Source organism: Bos indicus x Bos taurus, chromosome 11 (assembly GCF_003369695.1).
Source record: "Bos indicus x Bos taurus breed Angus x Brahman F1 hybrid chromosome 11, Bos_hybrid_MaternalHap_v2.0, whole genome shotgun sequence".
Lineage (NCBI taxonomy): Eukaryota > Metazoa > Chordata > Mammalia > Artiodactyla > Bovidae > Bos > Bos indicus x Bos taurus.
Window position 1 is genome coordinate 38710268 of NC_040086.1, and position 26092 is coordinate 38736359.

General features: G+C 39.7%; 1 protein-coding gene across 10 annotated transcripts in view; it reads left to right on the top strand.

Moving 5' to 3' along the window:
- CCDC85A (coiled-coil domain containing 85A) overlaps positions 1-26092 on the top strand; it is a 228134-nt gene that overhangs the window by 175070 nt on the left and 26972 nt on the right. The gene's annotated exons all lie outside the window — the stretch shown is intronic.

Genomic DNA, 26092 nt, shown 5'->3' on the forward strand with positions numbered 1-26092 from the left:
ATAGTATTTTATTTGGAATTTAAAGTCTCAATTGCATTTTCTCCTTTAAATGATAGACATCATTTTGTCAGTAGTCATTCATCAATGTACAGCATGATTGCTTTTCATAATTAATCATCATATTGTCCAGATTCTTAAGCGTGATACTAAAGGGTACATGTGTCTAAAATAAGTATGTCATATCGTTTTGTAAGGAAGAAGAAAGATAAAACAAGAGTAGAAAGTGCTTTGATGGTACTGCTCACATCTGTTGTGCATGTTGTTGGTGAACATAGGGAAGGGACTTTATTTCAGTGGAAATGTGCTAATTTACAAGCTAGGGAGAGCTACAGGTAGTTTGAAGATTTCATATTTTAATTAAATGAGTACTTTCTAAAATTTTTTGTGATATAATTGAACACTTAGAGTGCAACAAAAAAATGACAGTAATTGACAGTTTTTACCTTGGGGATTAATTTCTTTTCCTGGATCCATATAAACTGGTACTTTTTATGGGATTTAAGGCCTTGCCATATATTTTACTTAAAAATGTATTTTACTTTTTTCCATGGGCTATTTTTCTTGAAATGATGTTGGTTGAGGTCATGGTTCTTGGGAAATGTTTTGTTGAAGAGTTTAACAAATCTACTGATTTGGCTTGGTTTCCTTGACAGGTAAACAGTAATGTATTTTATTTTATTTTTTTAATTTTATTTTATTTTTAAATTTTACATAATTGTATTAGTTTTGCCAAATATCAAAATGAATCCATCACAGGTATACATGTGCTCCCCATCCTGAACCCTCCTCCCTCCTCCCTCCCCATACCATCCCTCTGGGTCGTCCCAGTGCATTTTAATATGTCATAGAAAAGAATTTTCTCAACATTTAGTCACTAGTGTTCTTTCTACATTCTGGTGACTTTTTCTATTTCATTAGTGACTAAGAGAAAATTAAACCTCTAATAATAAACAATTTAAATGTCAAGACAAAGAGTGTTTATAGTTCAGGAGAAGATATATAAACATTAATACAAAGAATTAACCAAAGACTTTAGAAAGCTGTTTTAGGTCTTTTAAACCTTGTTTTTAAAGTAGTTTTGCGATGGTTTAGGCTGTCAGGTACTGCATGTAGGAATGTCTCTTTCTTTTATTGGTCAGTCATTAGAGATTAAATGAAATGAGGCTATTTCTCACCCTTCTCAAACTGTACATATGTCAATGCTTATGATGACAGAAAGGTTTATTTGCATTATGAAATAAAATACTACTGGAAGAGTTTTTTCTTGCTTTCTTTTGTATTTTTTATTTTTAAAATTTCGTTGCCATTTTCCCTTTTATATTGGATTCAGGGTATGACTGTGCTAATATCCTTAACTGACAACATCTAACTTCTCTGTTCCAAGAAACCTAAGAAATGCAATTAGTTTATTTTATACATGTTATATCATCTCTGAGGCAACTGGGATTGTAAGCAACAAAAAAAGAGGGAAAAAGAAATGTTTCTTGCTTTTCCTCTGAGTGGGAATTGAAATTTACACCAAGTATTGAGTATATGCATGTGTGCTGTCTTATTGAAAAAGAGGTACAACAAATGGGAAAATAATTATAAAATTGATTTTTTTTTAACCTGTAAAAGTGAGTTTTAGAGGTCTTGAAAGGAGATCAGAAGAGTCCTCAACTATACCTGATGTGTGTATATTTAAATATTTGCATAGTTAAGAATAGATGATATTACTTATTTTTTACAAATTCATATGATTTTAAGTACATTGCTGTTTTTCATCAAAGAAGATTGCTGTTGTTTTTGGTTTTGGTTTTCTCTACAAGAAAGGGCCAAGAAAACCATATTTTATTGAATCTAGGATGTTATTAATGTGGGAGGCACTGTTATCATATGTACTTTTCAGAAAGAAAAAAGATGTTGTCAATTATTGTCAGATTCTTGCTGATTTCAGTGATGGATGTTAAGAAAAAATAAATTTTTTAGAATTCAGCTTTTTATGTATCTAAAGTACTTTAATGCTGAGAAGATCTATTGTTTGCAATACTGTCTTGGACTTATGCAATGAATATAATCTGACTCAGTTCAAAAATATTATTCATTTTAAATTTCTGTACTCGAGAGTGTTGCCTTCATTTATAACTAAGATAGGTATGATAGAATCACCATTTGTGACTACTTGTATAAATACTGAAATGAAGTGAAATTGGTAAACAAAAACAGAACAAAATGAACAATAACAAAAAAAAAAAACCTGAAATGAACACGGACAGTAGATCAGATCTGAGGATGGAAAATAGTAAATGGACCTCAGAGCAGTGGGAACCATGTCAACTGAATCCTTGTAGAAGTCTGAGACTTGGACTAAATAACACAAAGACATATGTAACTTATTCTTAGATGTTTAGTCATGAAATTTCCCTCCAGAAACAATTTCTGACTGCATGATATGAGCTGATTTGCAAGGTCAGTTCAATGTGACAAGCTGACATCCCTGTATAAATTAGTATCAGTATCTGAACACTTGATTTTCAATTATAAGAACTTGCTCACTGTGCCTTGATTAGAAGGTATTATTTTTTTATTCCCAAGTTTGTTTTTTTGAAAAAAAAAAAAAGTCCACTTGTCTTTGGATAATCAGAAATAAGAATATAGTAGACAATTGGAATTCCAAGTGTATCAGATACCTTTTGTGACTATAGCAAGGTTCCTTGCTGTGGTTGAGTATTTAGACTAAATTACATAAAACCTTTCCTGGATGAAGAAATCTCCTTAATGCCTACTTTTATTCTTTAGATAAAATTGTATATAATAAACAGAAAGTCACAACTTTGCCCTAGAAATACATATTTAAAACTAACCAGGATGAGTGTCATAAATGCTTGTGGATTTTTCTCTGGATAGTTGCAAACTCTTCCATTTCCTAATATGTAAATAACAAGGTTTCTCCTAGCTCTTACATTTCATAGGCCTAAATGTAATTAAAGTTTGGGTCCAGTGTTATGCCCATGCAAAGTTACCAGGTCCCAGAATGAAGGATTTTTTATAAAATAGAAAAATGCAGTGAAGACTCAGTGGGGTTCTGTCTGGTGGTGAAGAGGAGCTCACAGGAGGCATGGATGAGATGCCAGTATGGCTGCTGTGGCAGGTCATCACTAGTAAGCACAGAATTCTTTGCTCTGCCACAGCTTTTGCAGTATCCTCCGAGGATAGCTAAGCTGCACCGGAAGTCCGGTTTGTAAACACAGTATTTCAAAGGTGTCCTAAAGTGAGAACAGTCTAATTAATTTCATAAAATGTATTATTATTATTTGCTAGGTGTTATTTGAAAAGAAAATGCTTTTTTATACTGTTTTTAAAATGTTGTGAGGAAGACAACATGAGGTCTACCCTCTTAATAGATTTTTCAGTGTATAATACAGTCTTGTTACCTATTGGCACAACATTGTACTTTAGATCTTCAGAACTTACCTTGCGTATTGAAAATTTTACACATGTAGATTAGTGACTTCTCATCTCTCCCTCCCCCCTCCCAACTCCTGGCGACTACCATTCTAATTAGTGACTTCTCATCTCTCCCTCCCCCCTCCCAACTCCTGGCGACTACCATTCTGTTTTTTGCTTCTATGAGTCTGACTGTATTAGACACCTCATCATGTAAGGGAAATCACATGATGTTGGTCCTTTTGTGACTGGCTTCTTTCTCCTGCCGTAATATTATCATTTGATCCAGCAATCCCACTTCCAGACAATTTACCCCAAATAATTGAAATCAGGACCTCACAGAGATATTAGCACTCATGTCTATTGCAGCACTATTAACAATCACCAAGATATGGAAGCAACTTTAAATATCCATCAGCAGGTGAAAAGATAATGAAAATGTGGTATAAACATACAATAGATCATTATTCAGCCTTTTAAAAAAGAAGGAAATCCTGCCATACAAGACAACATGGGTCAACCTTGAAAATGCATTTCTGAAAGTTGGCGTAAATAGTCATTAAAAATAACACGGACCTGGAATATCTTCCTTGAACACATAAACTAATAACATTTTTTACAAATTATGTTTGAAAATGTTTCAAACGATTGTATCTACCCTCTTATAATACATATAATGATAAAACTGCTTAGACTGGTCTATCAACTTCACTATGTATATACTTAATATGGTGAAAGTTGCTTTGCTGTGTCTGACTCTTTGCAACCCCATGGCCTATACAGTCCATGGACTTCTCCAGGCCAGAATACTGGAGTGGGTAGCCTATCCCTTCTCCAGGGATTCTTCCTGACCCAGGAATTGAACCGAGGACTCCTGTGTTGCAGACAGAGTCTTTACCAACTGAGTTATCAGGGAAGCCCACTTAATATGGTATGAACCCTAAATGAAGATTGTGTGTTACTTAAATAAATGTAGTTGCTATCTATGAAATTACATTAACTTTCAAATCCAATAAGGTAGATTAACCCACAAGGTCATGCGTAGCCATTTGTAACTAAAAGACCTGAGATGGTATAAAGTTATAGTTATATAAAATTTATTATTACTATTATTATTTTGGCTTCACTGGGTGTTCATTGCTCCATAGCATGTAGGATCTTAGTTCCTGAACAGGGATCAAACTTGCATTCCCTGCATTGGAAGGCAGATTCTTAACCACTGGGCCACCAGAGAAGTCCCAGGAATTTTATATGAAATTTAAAAGGAACATACCTATTTCATGTATATTTATACATAAACACAAGCTTGCTCTGGATAAAGTTATAAATTTTCAAGTCTGACTGGAACCTTACTTTTGTATCAGATTGGACAACCCCCTCCTTTAGAAAAGGTATGTAAAGTTCACAGAGTCTGGGAGTATAGTCCTGGTCAGACAGCTAATTACAGACTGACTCAGGCCAAGATGTGGGCCTGTTCAGCATTCTTTCTAGTGTACACACAGTGCCGCCTTTAATCATTTCATACCATTAACTTAATTCACTGGAATTAAGCTGCTATGTCTATTTTTGTCCTACTGTCAAATTCTTTTTTTAAACATATATCTTAAAAAAAAAAAAAAAAAAAAGGGCTTCCCTCATAGCTCAGTCGGTAAAGAATCTGCCTGCAAGGCAGGAGACCCACATTTGATTCCTGGGTCCGGAAAAACCCCTGGAGAAGGAAATGGCAACCCATTCCAGTATTCTTGACTGGAGAATCGCACGGACAGAGGAGCCTGGCGGGCTACCATCCATGGGGTCACAAGAGTCAGACACAACTTAGCGACTAAACCACCACCATCTTAAGAATTAACATTAGATCTGTGTAGCCATCTAAGATTCATTAGGCCTTTATTCCTGCTTTAAGGGAAATACTGTTCTTCAGGCTGTAGTATCCATCATAAATGAAAGAAAAACATATTTTAGAGTCCTCTCCTCCCTGACACATTTTGAAAATACTTCAGAATCATAAAATTGTATTATATAAACACACTGACTCATATCTGCATACTTAGAAATTGATTTCTTAGCATGTGGTCCAAGACGGTCATTTGTTCAGATAATTGGGAGGCAGGTGGGCAGGGAAATTAATAGATGCAATAGTGGTTTTTGAGGCATAACCCAGTGACATTTGATATTTTAGCCGAAATTCAAAACCCTTACTTGGATCTTTTTACTCATTCCATTGTCTTCTTCTTGATGGTCACAAAGATTTTTTTAATCCAGACCTAACCGATAACATTTATGTGCTATGTGCTACGTCTGAGATGGAGAAGGAAATGGCAACCCACTCCAGTATTCTTGCCTAGAGAATCCCAGGGATGGGGGAGCCTGGTGGGCTGCTGTCTATGGGGTCACACAGAGTCGGACACGACTAAAGCGACTTAGCAGCAGCAACCGATAACGTTTATGTGTTATGTCTGAGATGCAGTCTGTTCACCAGGAGAAAATATCTTAAAGTGGATGATGATTACCTATCTGATGATTTTATTATAAATACTATCCTTTGAAGGCATCAGTTACTTTTCAGATACAACCATAAGGTAAAAACTAATATTTTTAAAGCTATTTTCACCCATCTTGTGTTGAATTTGAATCTTGCATCATGGAGAGGGCTAGAGACAAGAAACAAGCAGTTTGCTGAAAATTCAAAGTCAATTAAGTACATTTATTACAAGTCTTACTGGGAAATCTGTTTTTTCTTCCAATGCTCTGGCACCAGCATCTGCTAGGAAAGCATTGTATGTCCTCTGCGCCCCAGAAACCCTCTCCAGAACAAAGCACCCACCTCTTGAGACCAACATTTTAGAGCCAGTTTTCAGTGCTGGTGCCTAGTGTCCTGCGCCTGCCCTGTGCTGTGGGTTCAGCAGTGTGTTTGAAAGGCACTGGCAACTTGGCTCACCATCCAGTGGGCCCTTCCAGCAAGTGTTTCTATTTCTGTTGTGCTAGCACACATGCAAGAGGCTAATTTTAGGAATGGAAATGAAAAATCTCCCTCTCATGTAATTTGGTTGCAATGTAGCCTCAAAACAGTGTGGTCTTTCAGTGTTCTGGGCAAGAGGCAGGGTCGTTTCTAGAACTGTTTCAGAACAAAAGGAAGAAGCTGTCAGTGTTCCCAGAAGTGCTGAGGAGGGTACACAGGAGCTGAGGAAATCGAGCCCCTCACTTCCATGGCAACACACCACAGGTCCAGCGTCACATCCCAGAAAGGCGCCCTCACCTGTGTGCTTGTGCAGACTGCCCGGCGCGGGGCAGAGATGCGGCTGGGGGTGCTTCGCTCTGACGTGTAGATTTGCCTCCTGTGCTCTTCCTGTTTTGCTGTGGAGCTATTTACTGATTGTGTCAGTCTTTCTCCTTTCCACATTTTTCTGACTTTATGTTTTGCAAATCACTTTTGTCTTATCAGGTCATAAATATATTTGGCTTTTCTTGAGCTATAGTTGCTCTGGAAGGAAAATTCAGTAACAATTGCACAAAAGGAGACGCTTTCTAGGAGGCTTCGAGTGAGTGGTGGTATCCTGTTGTTATTTGCATGTGACACTCCTGAGGAGTAACTTGTGCAAAAAGATTGTTTTCATGGATAGCAGCTCTAATTATGTTGCATAACCTGAGTAGAATCGGGATGGTAGTGATAGGAGAGTTTAGTTAAATCCGTTAAGGGTTGGTTGCTGCTAGTTGTCCTCCACCAGAGAAACAGTGCTTGTGGAATATGGTTTTCTCTAAATCACCATGATTTATATAATTAAACACAAGGAAAAAAAGCTTTTATGTATAGTTCAATAGAGTTTTCAAAGGACAGATGGGTGCTACACAAGTGGTGTGGGTGTATTGGAATAAAAGAGACAGATAGATATGGAAAGTAAATTAATGGAGGAAAGTCATGCTGGAGAATCTAAATACATGGAGACTAGGTTAAGGGAAAAGTGAAAATCTATCAGGAAATATAAAAAAGTAAAGCTCATAGGAAAAATGTCTATGGCAACATGGACTCTCTCAAAGGGTGTATTTATAGCTTTCCTCAGTGACCCTCTTCATGCTTGAGAATTCTTGTTTGAGAATCTGCTTCATGATGAGTAATCTTATTTCTAATGAGAGAATTAATGAAGTAGAAATGCAATAGGAAACACAGCTATACTACTTATTGAACTTATTAATATAATTATTGATTTTAAAAGGTACTCAATTATTATGGCTGTGGTGTCAATAATTTATATTTAACAATGTTGTTTTTTTATAGCTATACTGGTATGTTAGTAATTCAATCACAAAGGCGTGTTTTTAAAAAGGTTTTTGATTTGTCATCACCATAAAAATAGCAGCAGTTTTGTTACCTGTCTGTGGCAGAATTTGTCACCAAAAATGATGGGACTTGCTGAGCACAAAGTTTTGCTGTATAGTAATATCAACTAGAGTCAAAGAATGAGAAGCAATATGGAGGAATATTGGGGGAAAATTTGAGATGGAACTATAAGAGAAATTAACGATGCCTTGTGCTGTAGTAATGGCTCTTTACTCATTTTTTTAAATCCAGAGTCGAGTCAAAAATTTTTTATAAGGTGGAGATGGAACAGTCTTCACTTTTCTTGCTCCTTTCTAAGGGTAAGAAAACAGTCTTATCGAAAGTGGTAGAGGGCCTGCCCTCGTGGTGCAGTAGCTAAGACTCAGTGCTCCCAATGCAGGGGGTCCAGGTCCAATCCCTGGTCTGGGAACTAGATCCCGCATGCCACAACTTGGGATACCGTGTGCCGCAACGAAGACCTGGCTCAGACAAATAAACAGACACTAAAAAAAAATGTGGTGGGAAATGTTGTATCATATTTGACTTGGGAATTAAATTAAGTAAATTAAATACTACTGAAATATGGATATAAAAATGTAAGTTATGACACCATGGTTAGTTTACACTTGTGAAGGTGCTGAGACCCCCATTGGAGCACAGCCTCATTCTTATCTCTGTTTCCTGCTGGAGGTCATGACCTCTCTGACTGATGGAGGAGAGGCATCTGAGCCGTGTTCTATCCTCCTCTTATCTCTGGTTCCAACCTTTCCTACAGTGGAGTTTCGGCATCTTTCATTTACGAATCTAAATGTTCAGTTTGGTTCTTTCCTGTAGCTTGAGGAAGTCTGTGGGCTTCCCAGGCGGTACAGTGGTAAAGAATCCGCCTGCCAGTTCAGGGGATCCAAGAGATACGGGTTCGATCCCCAGGTCTGGAAGAACCCCTGGAGGAGGAAATGGCAACCCCGTCCAGTATCTTGCCAGGATAATCCCACAGACAGAGGAGCCTGGCGGGCTATAGTCCATGGGGTTGCAGAGTCAAACGCTACTGAGCACACACGCGTGCTGTTGCTGAGGAAAATGTGTAACTTAGAATAAAAATTAAAATTGGTGTGTCTTAATAATTGGTAGTTACCTGTATCTTCAGAGTGTAATGTAGACAAACATAAATGTAACATAGGCAACATCTGTATTTCCTAAGTATAAATACAATATAAATAATAAATGTAATATAGGCAAATAATTATATTGCTTGACAAAGGAAGACAGTTTGTCAATATATTTCCAAGTGAGTTGAGATTTTCCTAAATTATATTTTAACAGCTATCATTGTGTGATAAATAAGCAAAACATAACTAAGTTGTTTTTAAAAAGCTGAGACATAGTCAGCCATGACTGTGGACTCTTGTTAGTAAACAGGTAATTAATGGAGTCACTGTGAATATGCTAGACCAAGCACCAACTAGGAATTACGAGAATTAGGGCTTGACCTAATGAGCTGTTAGACCAGGACGGAACCCTAACCTCTGTGAACCTTAAATGCCTTGATTAAAAAGGAAGATTGAATCAGCTATGTATATACATATATCCCCTCCCTCTTGGACCTCCCTCCCACTGCCTTCCCCTCCCCCCAGTCTCACCCCTCTGGGTCACCACAGAGCACTGAGCTGAATTCCCTATGCTATACAGCAGGTTCTTACTAGCGCTCTGTTTTACGCATGGTATTGTATGTAAGTCAGTCCCTATTACCCAATTTATCCCCCATGTCCACATGTCATTCTGTACATCTGTATCTCTGCTCCTACCTTGCAAATAGGTTCATCTGTACCATTTTTCTAGATTCCACATTTATGTGTTAATATACAATATTTGTTTTTCTCTTTCTAACATCAGTCTGTATAAGATTTACAGATGGACAGTGTCTAGGTCCATCCATTTCTCTACAAATGACCCAATTTCATTCCTTTTTATGGCTGAGTTAATATAGCATTGTAAATAGGTACCACATCTTTGTCCATTCATCTGTTGATGGACACTTAGACTGCTTCCATGACCTGGCTATTATATAGTGCTGCAATGAACATTGGGGTGCATCTGTCTTTTTGAATTATTTTTTCAGTATAAGGACTGTCCATACTGTTCTCCATAGTTGGTATAATCAATCTACATTCCCACCAGTGGTGCAAGAGGGTTCTCTTTTCTCCACGTCCTCTCCAGCATTTATTGTTTGTAACTATTTTGTTGTTGTTATTGCACTGAGTTGTTGTTTTGCATGGGCTTTCTCTAGTTGCAGTGAGCAGGGGCTACTCTTTGTTGTGGTGTGCAGGCTTCCAATTGCAGTGGCTTCTCTCGCTGGAGCCCAGGCTCTGGGGCACGCAGGCTTCAGTAGTTGTGGCTCTGGCCTCTAGAGAGCTGCCCAGTAGTTGTGGTGCACTGGGCTTAGTTGCTCCAGAGCACATGGGATCCTCCTGGGCCAGGGATTGAACCAGTGTCCCTGCATTGCAAGGCAGACTCCTAACCAGTGGACCACCAGGGAAGCCCTATTTTTTGCAGATTTTTTTTTAAATATATTGAGCTTCATGAACTATCTGCATGTTTTAGAGATTAATCCCTTGTCAGCTGCTTTGGTTGCAAATATTTTCTCCCATTCTGAAGGTTGTCTTTTCATTGTGTTTATGGTTTCCTTTGCTGTGCAAAAGCTTTTAAGTTTCGTTAAGTCCCATTTGTTTATTTTTGTTCTTATTTTCATTACTCTAGGAGGTAGGTCAAAACAGATCTTGCTGTGATTTATGTCAAAGAATGGTCTTCCTGTGTTTTCCTCTAAGAGTTTTATAGTGTCCTGATGGGACACTGGAAATCCATGACTTTTTATCCAGAGAAAGTTTGTGTGTATGTGTAATGTATGCACAAAAGAGGTGCGCCCTTTTTAATTCTGATAGAAAGTTCCCTAAAACTACAACTTGACACTGTATTGCATCTTTTATTTACAGGTGTGTATTGTACGTTATTCTACCTCAATGTGTTCTAACGTTAATGAAATTTCATCAGATAGCTATTAAATTTGTTAACATTTTGTCTTGTGTATTAAACTTTGAGGTTCATATCGCATCAAATATGCATATAATGGGGCTCACATTTGAGTCTGGGCCATGTTAGCTTATGTATATTTAGAGAGATAATGTGCAGTCCCCTTAATGTTTATTTTTATTCTTTATATAAAATTATATGTAATGAACATAAAGGCACTCATTTTCCCTAATAGTATACACATTTAAAAATAACCAAGATGAGTGTAATGATTGCTTATGGATTTCTCTCGGGTCAGATACAAAGGCCTCTGTTCACTGGAAAGTGTAGTTCCTTTCAGCCCTGAACATTCTGAACCCAAGGACAAATAAAAGTGTGTGTATGTCTTAAAACTGTGCAAAACCACCAAGCCCCAGAATGAAGGAGTCTGTAGTCCAGAACAGATAGAGGAATGCAGTGACAACTGAGTTGGTTCTATCCAGTGATAACGAGGAGCCCACGTGAAATATGGATGGGTATCACTCATCACCCACTGAGCACAGGCTCTTTGTTCTCCCATGCTTTCTGTGGTACCCCACAAGCATCACTGAGCTGTGCTCTACATCCAATTTGTGAATACAGCATTTCAAAGAAAGATGTGGTGAAGTGAAGTGAAGTCGCTCAGTCGTGTCCGACTCTTTGCGACCCCGTGGACTATAGCCCGCCAGGCTCCCCTGTCCATGGGATTCTCCAGGCAAGAATACTGGAGTGGGTTGCCATTTCCTTCTCTAGGGGATCTTCCCAACCCAGGGATCAAACCCGGGTCTCCTGCATTGCAGGCAGATGCTTTATCCTCTGAGCCACCAGGGAAGCCTCCAAAGTATGAACAGCCCTATTACATTTTGAAAATGCAGTATTATCTATTAGGTTTTATCATTTGAGAAGAAATGCCTTTTCCAGGTTGATACCAATGATACTTAAAGATCACCAGAACTTAGGATATTCCCTCTTAAGCACAAAAACTAATGTAAACATTTTTTAAAAAATCATATTTAAAATATTTCAAAGGATTTTATATAATAAATGGAGAATGATATTTCACACAATTTTTAAAATTATGATGAAAGAGAACACCAATATAGGAAATGTTAGAAAATCAACTTTTATTATTTACCTCTAATTTATGCCAAAACAATGTGTATCCTTTATTCTAAAATATAACATACTTTTCAGGAATTCGATTCTGAGAGAAGCCAAAACAAAGTACTGTGAAAAAGAAATGACAAAGATATGACATATCAGACAGTCTTTTGCAGTGTGACTGGACTGAGGAAATAATGCAAGAGGTCCTGCGTGTGCATCAAAGGCGGATATACTGGGATCCACAGAAGGAAGAAAATGTTCTTTCAAAGGAAACTGATTTCTCATAGATGACTGTAGGCTGCAGACTAAAGCATATGAAACAGCAGCCAGCAAGAAGTGAACCAGGCCTTTCTTTGGATATAGTAGATGATACGGAGATTGAAAGAGAACTGGTAGGAGATACACTGCGAGGCAGTGATCACTGTTGCTTTTACAGTTCCCATGGAACATTTATATACTGTCTTTCGGATTGTGCGCCATGGAATCTGTATAAACTGGTAACGTGTTGACATATGAAGCTAATTAAAGCATGTGTAGAGAAGCAGGGTTGCACAGAGTCCAACATGACTGAAGCGACTTAGCAGCAGCAGCAGAGAAGCAATATGAATAAAAAGTGTATGAAATACACTACAGGCTTCCCCTTAATTGTTTTATGACCTAAGGGCCTTTAGGGGCTGGATTTAGGGTTTATTTTAAAGTTTAATCTAGAAATTCTACAATGCAGTTTCTGTATTGCTAAGCAGTGGAGTATTTGAAAAGCAACCCCCACACACGTGTAAATGTGGTATTCCTTTGATAGTCATGGTAGACTGTTTGCTGAGGCTCAGCCAGCACAAGTTGGGTGGGTGGATGGGGTCTATGCTCAGCGCTTGGGGGCCTGCCTTTGGGAACTGCTTCCCATTAAGTGTACAGGTTTCCCTGTCCTCCTAAGTCTGGTCCTGACTTGAGTTGTTGACTGGCTGCTACAGTGATATCCTGGCCCTTTCCCAGGGGTCCTGTGATCAGGGCTCCCAGCATTCTCTGGGCTGAGAAAATTCCCCAATTCCTATTTGTCATCCATCTTGTTCCAGGCCCAAAGCCCATAGAAAAAGCATTTCTTACCACAGGATTTTAGTGTTAGACCCAGCACTGGAGGTGGGAAGGAAGAGATATGATTAGTGAAAGGACAGTCTATTTAAAGATTGTTCCTCCCTTTTGAAAGTATTTATTTATCTTTAAGTGTATCTTCCCTGGTGTAATTCTTCCTTTGAGAGAATGTCTTGTCCCCAAACTTTTCAGTAACTCATACAAATCCACTCATCTCAGATACTTGTGATTTCAGGAGTGCTTTAGCCATGGCACACAGATCATCAAGTCCTCTTTATGAGTTTTTAATCCTCTTTCAGATTTCTGTAACTTCCATAATATAGTTTAGTGGAATAGAAGCAAGTTTTGAATTATTATTTTTTAAAACAGAGAAAAATAAAACACAAGGAGACAGCTAACCTTGCTTAAAAACTCTTGGACTAATTAGTATTTTGGTAGTTTTATCATCCAGCTATTGCTCTTAGAAGATTATTAGAAAAAAGATTGGGCATAGAAATGTAAGGATCACAGAAGAAATGTAAATCTGACTTAAATGTAGTAGAAAAAATAAAGAAATTTGATACTGTCTTTTTCTTGACCTAAAATGCCTCCCATTTGCAACAGAACAACATGTGAAGCAGAAGTTCTAATGTTTGACAGATAGCAAATAACTAATAAACCCACGACCAGATGGGAGCCATCCTGGGCGTACATAAAAGCTGGCTCTAAAAAAGGCTTTTTAATCACCAAAATATTTCAGCTGTTTTTGACATTCAAGGCAGGTATGTCTTAATGTTAAAAAGAGGTATTTTTAAAAAAAATTTAAACATTAATGTTCAAAAGAGGGTTTTTTAAAAAAAATTTAAACACTTTCATGTCCTAAGAAATTTATTAAAAATAACCCTAACTACAGAAATATCATAAAAGAAAAACATAAAATACAAACTCAGAAATAAATTACAACTCCAGTAAATTTGATCACAAATAAATTGTGTGGGAATGATGGGTCTTTATCGTTTTGGGTGCCAGGCATGTACTGAGTGCCAGAATGTAACAGAAGCTGCAGATAGAATCTAGATGCTTGCTTTCTGACAGTTTTAGACAGAGTGGGGTTTAACAACTTTGCATTCTGAAATTTGTTATCTTGTTTGGGACAAATTCCGTTCACTTTTCAGCCCTTGTTCTCATCCCACTCCTGTTACAATGCACAAATCCTTAGCCAGCAAAACTCACATGTCTTTGTTGATAATTTCTGCAAATGGTAGGTAGTGATGGCAGCTCAGGTTCATTGCCAATTAAAAAGGACGTTGGAGAGGTCCGTTGAAGACTGGACCCTCTACTAAATGGCCACTTGTCAAGAAGGTGGCTCATGTGGCCTCACAGCTTTCATTTTATGAGAGAGGATTCTCTTGGTGAGGGACCAGCTATATTGAGCCTTTGACACTTGAGAACAAGATCACAATGGGCCTGAGAGCAGGTAAGGACAGCTGCCCTTCCAATGTTTTTCACTTAAAACAACTGCGCTGCTCAGGATCTGGGTATTGACAAGGTCCTTCAGAGTCAGTCACCAGAATGTGATAAGACATCTCTCAATTCTAGGTGGTTTCTCAGGGCTTCAGGGCTATAAGTGATACCAGAGTAATCTGGGAATCCTACTTCAGCTGGTCTTTAAACCAGGAAAATATGTTTAATTTTGTTATCTCATTGCTGTTTTAAAAGAATATTTTACTGTCTTGTTCAGTCAGTTCAGTCGCTCAGTCGTGTCTGACTCTTTATGACCCCATGAACTGCAGCACGCCAGACTTCCCTGTCCATCACCAACTCCCAGAGTTCACTCAAACTCATGTCCATTGAGTCGGTGATGCCATCCAACCATCTCATCCTCTGTCGTCCCTTTCTCCTCCTGCTCTCAATCTTTCCTAGGATCAGGGTCTTTTCCAATGAGTCAGCTCTTTGTATCAGGTGGCCAAAGTATTGGAGTTTCAGCTTCAGCATCAGTTGTTCCAGTGAATTTTCAGGACTGATTTCCTTTAGAATGGACTGGTTGGATCTCTTTGTAGTCCAAGGGACTCTCAAGAGTCTTCTCCAACACCACAGTCCAAAAGCATCAATTCTTCAGCGCTCAGCTTTCTTTATAGTTCAACTCTCACATTCATACATGACTACTGGAAAAACCATAGCTTTGACTAGATAGACCTTTGTCAGCAAAGTAATGTCTCTGCTTTTTAATATGCTATCTAGGTTGGTCATAACTTTCCTTTCAAGGAGTAAGTGTCTTTTAATTTCATGGCTGCAGTCATAATCTGCAGTGATTTTGGAGCCCCAAAAAATAAAGTCAGCCAGTTTCCACTGTTTCCCCATCTATTTGCCATGAGCGATGGGACCAGATGCCATGATCGTAGTTTTTTGAATGTTGAGCTTTAAGCCAACTTTTTCACTCTCCTCTTTCATTTTCATCAAGAGGCTCTTTATTTCTTCTTCACTTTCTGCCATAAGGGTGGTGTCATCTGCATATCTGAGGTTATTGATATTTCTCCCGACAATCTTGATTCCAGGTTGTGCTTCCTCCAGCCCAGCATTTCTCATGATGTACTCTGCATATAAGTTAAATAAGCAGGGTGACAATATACAGCCTTGATGTACCCCTTTTTCTATTTGGAACCAGTGTGTTGTTCCATGTTCAGTTCTAACTGTTGCTTCCTGACCTGCATACAGGTTTCTCAAGAGGCAAATCAGGTGGTCTGGTATTCCCATTCTTTCAGAATTTTCCACAGTTTATTGTGATCCACACATCAAGGGCTTTGGCATAGTCAATAAAGCATAAATAGATGTTTTTCTGGAACTCTCTTGCTTTTTCAGTGATCCAGTGGATGTTGGCAATTTGATCTCTGGTTCCTCTGCCTTTTCTAAAACCAGCTTGAACATCTGGAAGTTCACAGTTCAGGTATTGCTGAAGCCTGGCTTGGAGAATTTTGAGCATTACTTTACTAGTGTGTGAGATGAGTGTAATTGTGCGATAGTTTGAGCATTCTTTGCCATTGCCTTTCTTTGGGATTAGAACAAAAACTGACCTTTTCCAGTCCTGTGGCCACTGCTGAGTTTTCCAAATCTGCTGGCATATTGAGTGCAGCACTTTCACAGCATCATCTTTCAGGATTTGGAATAGCTCAACTGGAATTCCATCACCTCCACTAGCTTTGCTCGTAGTGATGCTTTCTAAGGCTCACTTGACTTCACATTCTAGGATGTCTGGCTCTAGGTCAGTGATCACACCATCGTGATTATCTGGGTCATGAAGATCTTTTTTGTACAGTTCTTCTGTGTATTCTTGCCACCTCTTCTTAATATCTTCTGCTTCTGTCAGGTCCATACTGTTTCTTGTCATTTATTGTGCCCACCTTTGCATGAAATGTTCCCTTGGTATCTCTAAGTTTCTTGAAGAGATCTCTAGTCTTTCCCATTCTGTTGTTTTCCTCTATTTCTTTGCACTGATCACTAATCTTATCTCTCTTTGCTATTCTTTGTTAAATTATGCTTTTTATTTTATATCTTTTTTATGGTAATTCTGTTTGAAGGCATCAATCCTGCTAGTTTTAATTTTATGTTTGTTCAGAATCTTAAGTTTTCAGAGCCCATTGAGATACCCCATTGTAGGTTATGAAAAGGATAATGTCTCATTCTTTTATTTGAATATGTTCTTCTTTTACATGATGTGGTAATAGCCTAAAATGAACTTTTCTTTCTTTGAGAAAAAAGCTTGGCCCATAGTACAATGAGTGACTTAGAAGAATCTGTGACCCTTGCAGCTGGGTCCCCCTCAGGGTGCAGACAGTGCATTACAGGATGTAACAGTTGTCTCCCGTTCCACCCAGGAGGCTCGTGTAGGTCACAGGCACTAAACCATAAGCCGAGTAACAGCTGGGGTCCTGGCGAGTGGACCGACATTGAGTCCATCTTGGGACTGATTTCCATTCTGACCTTGGTCCCTGTGATTATCCCTATTGCAGGTGAGTAAATCCCATGGACAGAGGAGCCTGGTAGGCTGCAGTCCATGGGGTCACTAAGAGTCGGGCACGACTGAGCGACTTCACTTTCACTTTTCACTTTTATGCATTGGAGAAGGAAATGGCAACCCACTCCAGTATTCTTGCTGGAGAATCCCAGGACGGAGGAGCCTGGTGAGCTGCCGTCTGTGGGGTCACACAGAGTCGGACACGACTGAAGCGACTTAGCAGCAGCAGCATATGTTCACTAATGGGCAGAGACAAGCTTTGTGTGCAGATTTTCAGGGGCCACTAGTATAGTATTCTTCCCATTTTGCTGAAACTTGTCCTGTGGCAAGTATGTTTCTCTTGAAACAAGTTAGCTACGGAAACACCAGGACCAGCAACATCTCCGCCACCATCCAAGACAAACCTCTGGTGTGGTACCACTGAGGTGTGAATTGGGAATTAACTAAGAAACCCAGTTAATTTTCTCGTCCATCTGCTTTGCTATTCACTGAGAGTTTTCATCACTCTAATAATGATTTTCTCAGCATGGGAAGATCTCATCCTTTAATCAGTCTTAAGGACATCTCTAGCCCCTAGATAAATGAGTACTTCGGAAAAAACATACTGGTTCACTTACATCACTTACCTTCTGGTCCAGTTATAGTCTCTCCTTAACTGCTTGCCTCCTTCTCCAGAAGCTCCCCAGACTATTCCAGGTGGCAGTGACCTTGTTATCTTCTATACCAGGGGTTGGTGCTTTTTAAGTAAAGGGGGAGATAGTAAACATTTTCAAATTTGTAAGCCATACGGTGTGTTTCAACATCACGTGTCTGTCATTGTAGAACCAAAACAGCTGACAACAAATGCAGAATATCTAAATGAGTAAGTTTGGCTGTTTTCTAAAAAGACTTTGTTTATAGCATAGGTAAAAGGGGCTGGAATTAACTCAGTTGGGAGTAGTTTGCTGACTCCTGTCCTACACTAAAAACATTTGTGTGTCAGTTGGGTTATCTGTTAATACCTTTTGTTTTAAATTGGTCTCTCATAGAAGATCTCCTAGAGAAGAGAATAGCAACCTACTCCAGTATTCTTGCCTAGAGAACTCCATGAACAGAGGGGCCTGGCAGGCTACAGTCCATGGGGTCACAAAGAGTCAGACCCGACTGAGTGACTAACGCTTTCAGTGTTACATAAATTTTCATCTGTGCATAAAGAATTTATTGTATGCAAATAGTTTTCTCGATAAGTATTATTTTTTCATTGGTTTAAGTTTGTCTCATCATCTCCAAACATGTTATCAGTATCTGGGATTTGAAAAGTAATTGAACTAAAGGAGTAGTTGAGCAAAAGTAAAGGTATTGTTTCCTAACAAACGACTTAGCTTTGGAAGAATTTTGTTGATCAAGGTGCTTACATTTGACTTGAAAAGGCAAGTCCTCCCTTACAAGGACAGCTGCGATGCTAACAGGAATATGTATGTTTCTGAAGCACATACATATGGTGAATGAATCTGCACTTAGTGAATGAGTGATTATATTGGTTTTGCGTCCTGGCTATTCTTGCCTGTCTTCAAGAGATGGCTGGGAAGATAACATGGGGTACGCTTGTCCTTAATAGATACCATATGGCTGGTGGCTTGGAAAGAATGTGAATTTCTGTAAAGTCCTTCACAGACAAGCAAAATTTTAAATCCATGTTTATCAATAAATGAGGAAAACCACTTCTCGCTTGGGAGGAGATCAGAAATCAGTTAATCTCCATTTCCCTTTAGTGAGAGCATTTCATGAAAGACTAAAAATATAGGGAGGTCGCTGACAGGAATTAAGTGAAATGTATATTTTCAGGTCCTTGATATTAATCTTCTCTCTTATCATCTTTGTCAAATATGTGGCTTTCACTATGATGTGTGTGCTTAGAAAGGAAAGGAAAGCTAGGCCTTCAGTTGGCCATTTGTGCTTGGAAAATTCCACGGACAGAGGAGTCTGATGGGCTACAGTTAGTTCGTGGAGTCATAAAGAATCAGACATGACTGAGCAACCAAACCCGTGCATGCGTGCATGCACACACACACACACACACACACACACACAGTCTCTTCCTTCACAGGGGATCTGCAAAGTGCTTTGGAAACAAAAGAGGAATACAAAGGCTAGTTCATGTCTCCAGTAGATCAGGAAATGAGAAATGAGCGAGAGAAACAGGGGAATCCTCACTTGTCTTTGTCACCGGGAGTGATTGACATCAGAAGAGTCAACAAAAGGAAGAAGGGAGCTTAAAAAGAGCTGAGTGTGTGCGCAGTGCTTAGATGGTGACTGATGGCAACCTAGCCATTAGCAAGCCTTTCTCTGTATTGCTTGTTGTTTTCAGAGTGCCTTGCAATCAGCTTTTTAGTCACCTGTCTCAGTCACCACGGGAAGCTAGTTGACAGGCCTCGCTCTACTTTAGCATTGAGGACAAATGACTTGCTGAGGGTCAGGCAGTGAGTTGCTTATGGAACTCATTAATCCCTGGGTCATCTCTCTTCGGTTAGAAAAATACTATCTCTCTTTTGTTTTTAAAGACAACTCTAATCTTGGAAAACTTACCTACTCATTGATCTGATTGTTTTACAGGATAAAACTACTACAGAAATTCTAACTTTAATCATTTTTTAAATTTGCCTTTCTTAAAGCTTTATAATGTCACTTTTCAGACCTTTTCAGAAAAAATTTAGCTGTGCATTTTAAAGTTTAGCCAGCCTCTTTGTTTAGGTAATGATCTCATGATTCTGGCCCTTTTATTTCTCTTGAGTTATTCACCTAGAGACTTCAGGAGAGATTTCAGGAGAAATAAAAATTTTTAACCAGGCAGACTTGGTTGGTGGCATTAGCTATTGTCAAAATCTGTATGGAAGGGTAAGATAAAACTGCTTTCTATTTCAGTTATTCTGTCTTTTCTTCTCAGAAGCTCATATAGGCTAGACAAAAGCATTAACCTCAGTTTTTGGAAGGAGAGATGCTGACATTTGTTGTTAAATTGGTTCAGCGATAGTCATTCAATAATGAGTGATCACTGGGCTTTCTCTGCTTTTCTTAGTATAACCTAAACAACCCCTAACAAATAGGGAATGGAATTTCTGTAGGTCATGGGAGGCTGATGACTTGTATTGGCAACTCAGTCAGTGTTTTACCCCTCAAGTATTTTTTAAGCATCCCTCATATCAGATACTGTTTCAGACAATGGGGATACAGCCCTGAATAAAATATTCATGCAGCTTACATTTTAATAGGTGGATTATTGTTTTAAAGCTTAAATACATAGTAACGGGAAGTGATGATAACTGTAAAGAAAACAAAAGCAGGGTAAAGAATTGGATGGTGACTGGAGTAAGGGGTGTTTTACATGGAGTTAGCAAAAACCTCTCTAGGATGTGACATCCGAAGAGGCCTGAAAGAAGGAAAGGCTTATGGCTGGAAGAGAGGATTGCAGTAAGTGAGAACAGCAAGGGCAAGAGCCTTAGGTAGGATTGAGATAGGTGTGTGTGAGGAAACAGGAGCTACAAGGCTAGAGGGGCTGGAACAGAATGCTTGGAACAGAGAGTAACAGGACGTGAAGTCTGAGACGCGGACAGACCCTGTGGGCTCTATTGACCAAGGTCAAGTGGGTGGATTCCGGGTCTTAGTTAATGAAAAACCATTGGAGGAATTGGGTGAGGGTGTGGTATCATCTGTTCACGTTTCCCAAAGGTCTCTGTGAATGCTGGATGGAGACCGGATTGCAAATGGTAGAGGCAGGGGGAGGGGACTTAGGGCCATTCATTAGGGAGCTGTTTTGGAGGATTGAGGGCTGATGGTAGCTTGAGGTAGGGATGGAAATGATGAGGAGACATGGGATTCACAACACTGTATCTTTAAGTAGAGCTGATGGAGCTTCATGACAGATTGGATGTGGACTGTAGAGGAAAGAAACTGCACGGGTTGGGCACCAACCACCCCAGGAGGAGCTGTTTACAGAGACTGTGCAGCGGATGGTGGCCAAGGGGGAAATCAAGGATGACCCTTGGATTATGATCTAAGCAGCTGTCTGTATGATTGGTGGCGCTTCTTACTGAGATGGGGAAGCATGGAAGGAACAGGTGTGGGGTTGCAAGGGAATCAAGTTCTTTGGGCTGTGGGAAAGGTGAGCTGTTGGACACAGACGAGATGTCAGATGTAGAGTCGGATACAGGGAACTCGGGAAAGATCAGTGCTGAGTATAAAAATTTGAAAGAATACACAGCTATGGGACTGAATAAGCAATTTTTGTGAATGCATGTTTGGGTGGGGGGGGGGAGTGGTTTGTGGACTGTGCCCTGGGACATAGCACAAGTTAGAGGTAGGGAAGGAGAGAAGAGTACAGTGCATCCTAAATTGTTTATGTTAGAAAGTAATGCGGAAATAAATGTATTTGTAAAATCACTTATTTTCTTCCTTCCCTAGTAAGAGCCCTTTGTGAAAATTGAGCTCATGTCCCTGTGATGCTTCCTTTTGAGCTCTAATGGTGCTGTCACTGATGGGAGATCTCAGTTCTCCCCACTGGTGATATTACTGCCATGTGTGCAGAGACTATGGGGCCTCGGTTCATTTGGGCCACTCTGGTTTTTATAAACCTCTCGCACTCAGATCCCTGTGAATCGTTCCGAGGTAGCGTTTTCCACGAATGGCACAGCTGAGCTGCAGCCTGACAGGCAGCGTCCTTATTTGTGTTATGAATGCCTGTCCTAGGGTGGTCACCGCCCTTGGATGAAGCTGACTCTTTGCACTTCTCTGTTGACCTCTCTCATATCTTGATCTCCCCATTTTGTGTGGGACCCTTGTGGGCTGGAAGACTCTGAAGAAACTGGAGATCCTTCCGCTTGCCAAAGCCCAACCAGCAAACACCGCCTCACAAGGATTTGTCTTAAGTTTCTGTTTAGTCCCTGGGGCTCTAGCTACATCTCTTCCACTGGGCTCTGAAGTGCTGAGGTATTTAACACAATCATTACTGAGCTCTGCTCTACAAGCCAAATGCAGTGTTAATTAGCATTACGCTTTTGATTTTGCATCTGCACTGTTATTTCCGTTCCAGGCCTTGAACTCTCGCTCTTCCTCGTGCTCTCCTTATTCCCCACCCCTGCCACCTTTTTTATAAGCTCAAGACCTAAAACTATTCAGATATGTTTCTCTCAACAACAGTGTTGTACACTTACTACTTAATGTCAGCCTGATTGGAAACCCATTTAGATATCATCTTTTTTTTTTCCCCTAGAAATTTCAGTCTTTCTCAACAGGGAGGTGTATGGTTAATACAGAACAAGAAGTAAGCACGTAAATGCTTTAGTTAGAAGCAGAATGATGTAAATCTAATTGTCCACATTTCCTACCTATTGTTTAATAGCTTTTTTTTTTTTTTTTTGCTCTGCCTTTGTTGTTATTCTTTGTTGTTGCTCTGGCTGCAGAGATAGAGGGTGTTCGCTATTCTGGCCCTTTCAAGATATTCATTCTTTTCTTCCTGGGGTTTGTCCTCCCTCATTCTTGTAAAAAGGCATCCTGCTAACCTCTGTAATTACTTTCATTTATTATTATTATTTTTGGAAACTGCATTTAAATATCTGCAGGTTTTACCTAGCGTCATAGATATTTCAGAATTATTTTCTTTTCCAAGAACATATTTTCATTATGGCATGAAGTTCAAGTCATTTACAATTTAAATATTTTGCAAGCTCCTAATTTACATGTCAGAAGGAAACCATTTTGGGGAATATTTGTGAGAAAGATGCTTTTGTGCTTTATACTGTTAATTCCCTCTTTGATCTTGATTTTAATATCTGATGAAAGGTTTAGATATATTACATCTCCTGGCATTTCCCATGCTGGTTAATGGCATGACCAGTTAGCTGGTCCCATCCTGGAGTCCTCTTTCAGCCTCCCTCAGTTCAGTTCAGTTCAGTTGCTAAGTCGTGTCCGACTCTTTGCAACCCCATGAATTGTAGCACACCAGGCCTCTCTGTCCATCACCAACTCCCGGAGTCCACTCAGACTCACGTCCATCGAGTTGGTGATGCCATCCAACCATTTCATCCTCTGTCGTCCCCTTCTCCTCCTGCCCCCAATCCCTCCCAGCATCAGAGTCTTTTCCAATGAGTCAACTCTTCGCATGAGGTGGCCAAAGTACTGGAGTTTCAGCTTTAGCATCATTCCTTCCAAAGAACACCCAGGGCTGATATCCTTTAGAATGGACTGGTTGGAACTCTTTGCAGTCCATAGGACTCTCAAGAGTCTTCTCCAACACCACAGTTCTAAAGCATCAATTCTTCGGCGCTCAGCTTTCTTCACAGTCAAACTCTCACATCCCTACATGACTACTGGAAAAACCATAGCCTTGACTAGATGGACTTTTCTTGGCAAAGTAATGTCTCTGCTTTTCAATATGCTGTCTAGGTTGGTCATAACTTTACTTCCAAGGACTTAAATAAATATGAAAGCTCATAAGTTCCTTCCCTTTAATCCATCAATATCATCCTTTTTATTCTCTTGGCTGTTGTCCAGTGTAGATGATGAGTAATCATTGTTCATTTGACCTTCTTTGTTAATTTCATAATTGGACTTCATCCCAGACTAGCTTGTCTTCATACCAGCTAGTCTGGTAGCTCAGCTGGTAAAGAGTACACCTACAATGCAGGAGATCCCGGTTCAATTCCTAGGTCAGGAAGATCCCCTGGAGAAAGGGATACACTACCTGCTCTAGTATTCATGGGCTTCCCTGGGTGGCTCAGACAGTAAAGAGTCAGCCTGCAATGCGGGAGACCTGGCTTCAATCCCTGGATTGGGAAGATCCTCTGGATGAGGGCATGGCAACCCACTCCAGTATTCTTGCCTGGAGAACCCCATGAACAGAGGAGCTTGGTGGGCTATAGTCCATGGTGTTGCAAAGAGTCAGACATGACTGAGTGACTAAGTACAAGTCTTGTCCCACCCAGATCAAGCTCCACATTATTCCCAGAACAATCAACCAAGACCACATCAGGTCTTGTCATGCAGCTCATGCCTCATCATAGAATAAATTTCAAATCCTTTATATGTTATGGAAGGTTCTTCATCATCTCACCTCTTGCTGTTTACGTCAGCCTCGTTTCTTGATACCCTGTCCCTAATGTTCTAGGCTCACATTCTTCTGAACAACTTCCTGTTTCCCTGAATGTGACAACTGCTTAAAATTTCGGATTATCTGAATTAGAGCTCCTCACCACCTCAACTGTGACTTCACAGACCTCAATCTTAGACATTGTCTGGCATGATAAATGAGGAGTCATGCATGTATGCATGCTAAGTCACTTCAGTCATGTCCGACTCTGTGCGACCCTATGGTCCACAGCTTGCCAGGCTCCTCTGTCCATAGGATTCTCCAGGCAAGAATACTGGATTGGGTTGCTGTGCCCTCCTCCAGGGGATCTCCCTGACCCAGGGATGGAACCCATGTCTCTTATGTCGAACCTGCATTGGCACATGAGTTCTTTACCACTGATGCCGCCTGGTCAGTGAATGAATAGTACCTTCTTGAATCCTTAGCTGGGAACATGTGAATACTTATACATTGGTTTATACTTAATGAAGCTGAGAATAATACCTCTTTTGATAATAACTTTTTTTATATTCACCATTTGGTGTTTGACATTATACAATGATTTTGATGGAAATCACCATATACTTTGGATGCCTCCATAATAAGATCTTATTTCTACTTTTGGTTTGCTAACCATTCCTAGTAATATTTTCACTTTTTTTTTTCTTTAACATATTTGAGCTCACTGCAGCTTTAGAAATAGAAGAAAGTGACTCAAGATTTTCAGAATAAATTAATTTTGCTCTGGCTAATAAAAATATAATAGAAATTAAGTCTATATTTAAATTCTGATGAATCAGAAAAAAAGAATGGAAATTTAGTCTGTGTTTAAATTCTGTAGACATCACAGAAATTTCAGTTTTATTTGTTTCAGACCATTTTAGCACCCTAGAAGTATGCTTTCATTTCAGTTCAGTTGCTCAGTCATGTCCGACTCTTTGCGACCCCATGAATCGCAGCACGCCAGGCCTCCCTGTCCATCACAAACTCCCGGAGTTCACTGAGACTCACGTCCATCGAGTCAGTGATGCCATCCAGCCATCTCATCCTCTGTCGTCCCCTTCTCCTCCTGCCCCCAATCCCTCCCAGCATCAGAGTCTTTTCCAATGAGTCAACTCTTCGCATGAGGTGGCCAAAGTAGTGGAGTTTCAGCTTTAGCATCATTCCTTCCAAAGAAATCCCAGGGCTGATCTTCTTCAGAGTGGACTGGTTGGATCTCCTTGAAGACCAAGGGACTCTCAAGAGTCTTCTCCAACACCACAGTTCAAAAGCATCAATTTTTCGGTGCTCAGCCTTCTTCACAGTCCAACTCTCACATCCATACATGACCACTGGAAAAACCATAGCCCTGACTAGATGGACCTTTGTTGGCAAAGTAAAGTCTCTGCTTTTCAATATGCTATCTAGGTTAGTCATAACTTTCCTTCCAAGGAGTAAGCATCTTTTAATTTCATGGCTGCAGTCACCATCTGGAGTGATTTTGGAGCCCAAAAAAATAAAGTCTGACACTGTTTCCACTGTTTCCCCATCTATTTCCCATGAAATGATGGGACCGGATGCCATGATCTTCATTTTCTGAATGTTGAGCTTTAAGCCAACTTTTTCACTCTCCTCTTTCACTTTCATCAAGAGGCTTTTGAGTTCCTCTTCACTTTCTGCCATAAGGGTGGTGTCATCTGCATATCTGAGGTTATTTATATTTCTCCCAGCAATCCTGATTCCAGCTTGTATTTCTTCCAGTCCAGTGTTTCTCATGATGTACTCTGCATATAAGTTAAATAAGCAGGGTGATAATATACAGCCTTGACATACTCCTTTTCCTATTTGGAACCAGTCTGTTGTTCCATGTCCAGTTCTAACTGTTGCTTCCTGACTACATACAGATTTCTCAAGAGGCAAGTCAGGTGGTCTGGTATTCCCATCTCTTTCAGAATTTTCCACAGTTTATTGTGATCCACACAGTTGAAGGCTTTGGCATAGTCAGTAAAGCAGAAATAGATGTTTTTCTGGAACTCTCTTGCTTTTTCCA